Here is a 6,172-nt window from a genome sequence, read left to right as displayed (position 1 = left end):
TTCCCTAAATGTGTAGTAGGATTTCCCAGTGAGTGGGGTCACCTTTCCACAATAGGTGTAGGATTTCAGTTGAGTATTGTTATATATAAGCTTGTTACTATTTGCCTTTCATTAAAATTGTTAGGTATCCTAGAAATAATTTTAGGCCATCATATGTTGGATGAATTGTCTGATACCTAAACGTGAAGTAAGATTTCATCTTGGTATTGTGATATAAACTTGTAAATATATATCTACCCTTTATTATAATAAAGTTTCGGTTTTATTTCCTATGAGAGGAAAGTTTCAGGATTAATGACTACATTTAAACATTTTTAGCCTGTGACTAGTGTAAAGGGAGGAGTTACGGGCAGGTTTCTAGGGCTTGGATACACAGTGCAATCTAATATAAGACACCGAGCTGATAACAATACAGGCAGCACATGTATAGACAAAGCACTATTGTCGTACCTTACCGCTATCATTGCTGAAATTTTTTAATATGGTCACACATAAATCACTAAAATTAACACGTGACACTTGTTCAATGTAAAATTTGTAATAAATATTTCGTACACGTCTTATTCATCTAGCTGGTATACATATGCTCCATCCACAGAATCCAAATGTATTCACGGAAATTGTATGTTTTTCTTTTGTGGACAGAGGACCCTAAATTTTGTCGAAGTGCTTTCATGTCTTCAAATATGGTTTGCCTTGATGTAATTGGTCTATCAACATGCTCATTCCAGTCTAGAATCGAAAGATTGATTCTCATTTTGTAAGAGCATTCATTAAATACAATCCGTTTGTCATGGTACTGTAGGAGGGAATTGTTGAATGATTCCACGTATTGTGTGTCTTTACCGTTTCAGTAACTTTCAGCATTTTATAGACTTGTAATTTTAAAACGAAACCTTTCAACATTTGTTCAGCCTCTGGAGACCTGATAGTATATTTTCGTGCTTTCATAGGCCGGATCAGATTTGCATCTTAATTTTCTGTCACATGCTTTATGATTTCCCTTGTAGTGCTCAGAAATGATGGAGATGTTTTGTCTTAGCCTATCGGCGTCTTTGTTATGATTTTGTATACACCAGTATATGTGTGTTCGTATAGATGCGTATAGAGAGTTCGTTGTGCCATATTTTCCCGTGATTATTCTTTGTTCCCTGTGTTATTTTCTTTGCCGCTCTTCCTATGTTTTTTGTCATGTGCCAAGTGTTATTGCAGTTCTGTGTATCCCCTCTCTCCTCCCGAACGTATTTAATAACAGAAGCATTATTGTCATGAGCGTGATGTTTTACAGGTACTTGTTCTTCATCTAAATAGTCGTATATATTCCTGATCCGGACACCAATAAGTTCATGTCGCTGACTGCAAGAATCATTTTTTTCTGATCGTTTTAATGTTTAGCACTCTGTGTAATAAATCTCCCATACAACATCCGTGAATTTCGAATTTCGCCGCCAGCAGTGCATTGCATCAGTCATGATGCCAATACCCACTTCCATGTTGGAAGCAACATAAAATGCTATTTCCTCTTGGACGGCGTCTTCCAGTGCTTTCTTTCAGACAATTCCTCCACAATTGGTTCATAGCTTTCCTGTAAATCTGACAAATATTTTTCTCCTATCGTTCTAAGATGTCTTCCTTTACAAAATATCTCAAACTGAGCAGGTAACATGCCAGATGAGAAATAGCCATGCACTACCTTCAGGTTACCGAAGAGCTTGCCGCCTTCAATATGTGGGAATGGATACCAGTTCAATTTCTACCCTTCACTGCATGTCATGATGAATTTGCTGACATGCCTAAACTTTTCTTCTATTTTCACCTTTGTGTCACTGGAACAACTCTGCTGATGATTCTGAATTTGTTGAAGAAAATTGGTAATTGCTGAAGGCGTTGCTAAAAATAAACTTTCATTTCCATATCAAGATATTGATACGATGGCGGTACTTCAGATGATGTTGATGTAGAGCATATATTGTCTCCTGCTGACCTTGATGTCAAGTTGCTGTCTATGTAAACATTAAAAACAGTGTTCAAAAGATCTTTTGTCTCAATGTAAGATATCTTCACTTCTCCCAACTTCATTTTCATTGATCCATTTTGCTGAAAATGTTATACGTTTCTGCTTTATCATTACACATGAACTGAAATCGGGTTCGCACTTTAGTTGACAGCTGTTATTTTCTTTGCTGTTGATCTGTAGGATTGTCACTTGGTCTCTTATTCCTTTGGTTTATTTCTCGATTGAATTTTCTGATTCTACTTGATTCTGCCATTTTGACATTAAAAGGAATGTATATACTAGATGGGGAAAAAGTGAGTAGTCGGACAATGCCATTTCAAAGGGAGAGTCTTTATTTTTCCTTAAAATCGCTTTAGTATCAATTGCTATCTTTATATCATTTTTAGAATTATATTGCAATATTGGAAATTGGTTACAGTCAATAAAGGTACCTGCCCTATCCTCATAGTGGCATATGTCCCCGCCACAAACAAGGGAATTCCTTATACCTTGGGGTTTGGTTTGTTTGGTTTGTTTTTGTTTAACGTCCTATTAACAGCCAGGGTCATTTGAGGACGTGCCAGGTTTTGGAGCTGGAGGAAAGCCGGAGTACCCGGAGAAAAACCACCGGCCTACGGTCAGTACCTGGCAACTGCCCCACGTAGGTTTCGAACTCGCAACCCAGAGGTGGAGGGCTAGTGATAACGTGTCGGGACACCTTAACCACTCGGCCACCGTGACCTTGGGGACACATAGGCAATTTACAATATGATAATTCATTTTCTGTTTTTATGATAAAATTTTGGAGTGGCATGTATATTGAACACTTCTATGATTACTACAGTTGATTCATTTCAGTCATATTTCTTTTTCCCAAAGTAATAATAAGCGATTAAAAATAGATGAAAAAAAAGTAACATGTTAACAAAAGGAGGCCATAATAGCATTTTCACCCTTGGAATGGGATCTAGATGTAATAATTGAAACAACAGAGACAAGTCAACAAATTGGAAAGATAACGAAGGATACAGAGCCAGGACAAGAGAAATGTATAGAAACAAACATGTGTAGTGATGGTGGAGATGATGACCCCCGTTCTGCTGAAGATAACCACCTATGTAGGCATCCCGAGGAATGTCCACAATGCCTAAGAGCAATGTATATTGTAGTCGCAAAACAAGCATGAGCCCTTCGACTGGTGCGCGGCCGAAGGCGGGGACTAGTGGGATATGTATAGAGCCATGTTCTTTGATAGAACGCTATGCAACCAACGGCAAAGACATTTGAAAATATCCCGCGTGTAAAGAAGTGTAAACAGTCATTTCGTCCCAAAATGATAATGTACCATTACCGCGTAACAACCCTAGAAAAATCAAAAGAATCAGTCAGTATGAGATAATCAAATTATTACATAGAAATCTTAATCAGTATTTAGTTACATTGATATGGATTACATAGAAATGTATAGAAACAGGTGGACGATATTAAATAGAAACTAGTGGACGATATTAAATAGAAATGTATAGAAACTAGTGGACGATATTAAATAGAAACTAGTGGACGATCTTAAATAGAAACTAGTGGACGATATTAAATAGAAACAAGTGGACGATATTAAAGAGAAACCCTAATTACCTAGAAATGTATAGAAACTAGTGGACGATATTAAATAGAAATGTATATAAACTAGTGGACGATATTAACATAGAAACTAGTGGACGATATTAAAAAGAAACTAGTGGACGATATTAAATAGAAATGTATAGAAACTAGTGGACGATATTAAATAGAAACTAGTGGACGATATTAAATAGAAACTAGTGGACGATATTCAATAGAAACTAGTGGACGATATTAAATAGAAATGTATAGAAACTAGTGGACGATATTAAATAGAAATGTATAGAAACTAGTGAACGATATTAAATAGAAACTAGTGGACGATATTAAATTGAAACAAGTGGACGATATTGAATAGAAACCTTAATTACCTAGAAATGCATAGAAACTAGTGGACGATATTAAATAGAAATGTATAGAAACTAGTGGACGATATTAAATAGAAATGTATAGAAACTAGTGAACGATATTAAATAGAAACTAGTGGACGATATTAAATTGAAACAAGTGGACGATATTGAATAGAAACCTTAATTACCTAGAAATGCATAGAAACTAGTGGACGATATTAAATAGAAATGTATAGAAACTAGTGGACGATATTAAATAGAAACAGGTGGACGATATTAAATAGAAACAGATGGACGATATTAAATAGAAACAAGTGGACGATATTAAATAGAAACTAGTGGACGATATTAAATAGAAACAGGTAGACGATATTAAATAGAAACCTTAACTACCAAGAAATGCATAGAAACCAGTGGACGATATTAAATAGAAACAGGTGGACGATATTAAATAGAAACAGATGGACGATATTAAATAGAAACAGGTGGACGATATTAAATAGAAACAGGTAGACGATATTAAATAGAAACAGGTAGACGATATTAAATAGAAACCTTAACTACCAAGAAATGCATAGAAACTAGTGGACGATATTAAATAAAAACAGGTGGACGATATTAAATAGAAACCAGTGGACGATATTAAATAGAAACTAGTGGACGATATTAAATAGAAACTAGCGGACGATATTAAATAAAAACCTTAATTACCTAGAAATGTATAGAAACTAGTGGACGATATTAAATAGAAACTAGTGGACGATATTAAATTGAAACAAGTGGACGATATTGAATAGAAACCTTAATTACCTACAAATGTTTAGAAACTAGTGAACGATATTAAATAGAAACTAGTGGACGATATTAAATAGAAACAAGTGGACGATATTAAATAGAAACTAGTGGAGGTTATTAAATAGAAACCTTAATTACCTAGAAATGTATAGAAACTAGTGGAGGATATTAAATAGAAACAAGTGGAGGATATTAAATAGAAACTAGTGCACGATATTAAATAGAAACCTTAATTACCTAGAAATGTTCAGAAACTAGTGGACGATATTTGATAGAAACTAGTGCACGATATTCAATAGAAACTAGCGGACGATATTAAATAAAAACCTTAATTACCTAGAAATGTATAGAAACTAGTGGACGATATTAAATAGAAACTAGTGGACGATATTAAATTGAAACAAGTGGACGATATTGAATAGAAACCTTAATTACCTACAAATGTTTAGAAACTAGTGAACGATATTAAATAGAAACTAGTGGACGATATTAAATAGAAACAAGTGGACGATATTAAATAGAAACTAGTGGAGGTTATTAAATAGAAACCTTAATTACCTAGAAATGTATAGAAACTAGTGGAGGATATTAAATAGAAACAAGTGGAAGATATTAAATAGAAACTAGTGCACGATATTAAATAGAAACCTTAATTACCTAGAAATGTTCAGAAACTAGTGGACGATATTTGATAGAAACTAGTGCACGATATTAAATAGAAACTAGTGGACGATATTAAATAGAAACTAGTGCACGATATTAAATAGAAACTAGTGCACGATATTAAATAGAAACTAGTGCACGATATTAAATAGAAATGTATAGAAACTAGTGGACGATATTAAATAGAAACCTTAATTACCTAGAAATGCAGAGAAACTAGTGGACGATATTAAATAGAAACTAGAGGACGATATTAAATAGAAACAAGTGGACGATATTAAATAGAAACTAGTGGACGATATTAAATAGAAACCTTAATTACCTAGAAATGTATAGAAACTAGTGGACGATATTAAATAGAAACTAGTGCACGATATTAAATAGAAACCTTAATTACCTAGAAATGCATAGAAACTAGTGGACGATATTAAATAGAAACTAGTGGACGATATTAAATAGAAACAAGTGGACGATATTAAATAGAAATTAGTGGACGATATTAAATAGAAACTAGTGGACAATATTAAATAGAAACTAGTGGACGATATTAAATAGAAACTAGTGGACGATATTAAATAGAAATGTATATAAACTAGTGGACGATATTAAATAGAAACAAGTGGACGATATTAAATAGAAACTAGTGGACGATATTAAAATATCGAAAAACTTTTGATGAGAATACATTAATGAGACGAATACTAGAATTACTAGAAATAAGTAGATATTAATAGAAACTATTACCGAA

This window comes from Pecten maximus, chromosome 6, assembly GCF_902652985.1.
Source record: "Pecten maximus chromosome 6, xPecMax1.1, whole genome shotgun sequence".
In the NCBI taxonomy this organism is placed as follows: domain Eukaryota; kingdom Metazoa; phylum Mollusca; class Bivalvia; order Pectinida; family Pectinidae; genus Pecten; species Pecten maximus.
Note: the sequence above shows the minus strand (reverse complement) of the source record.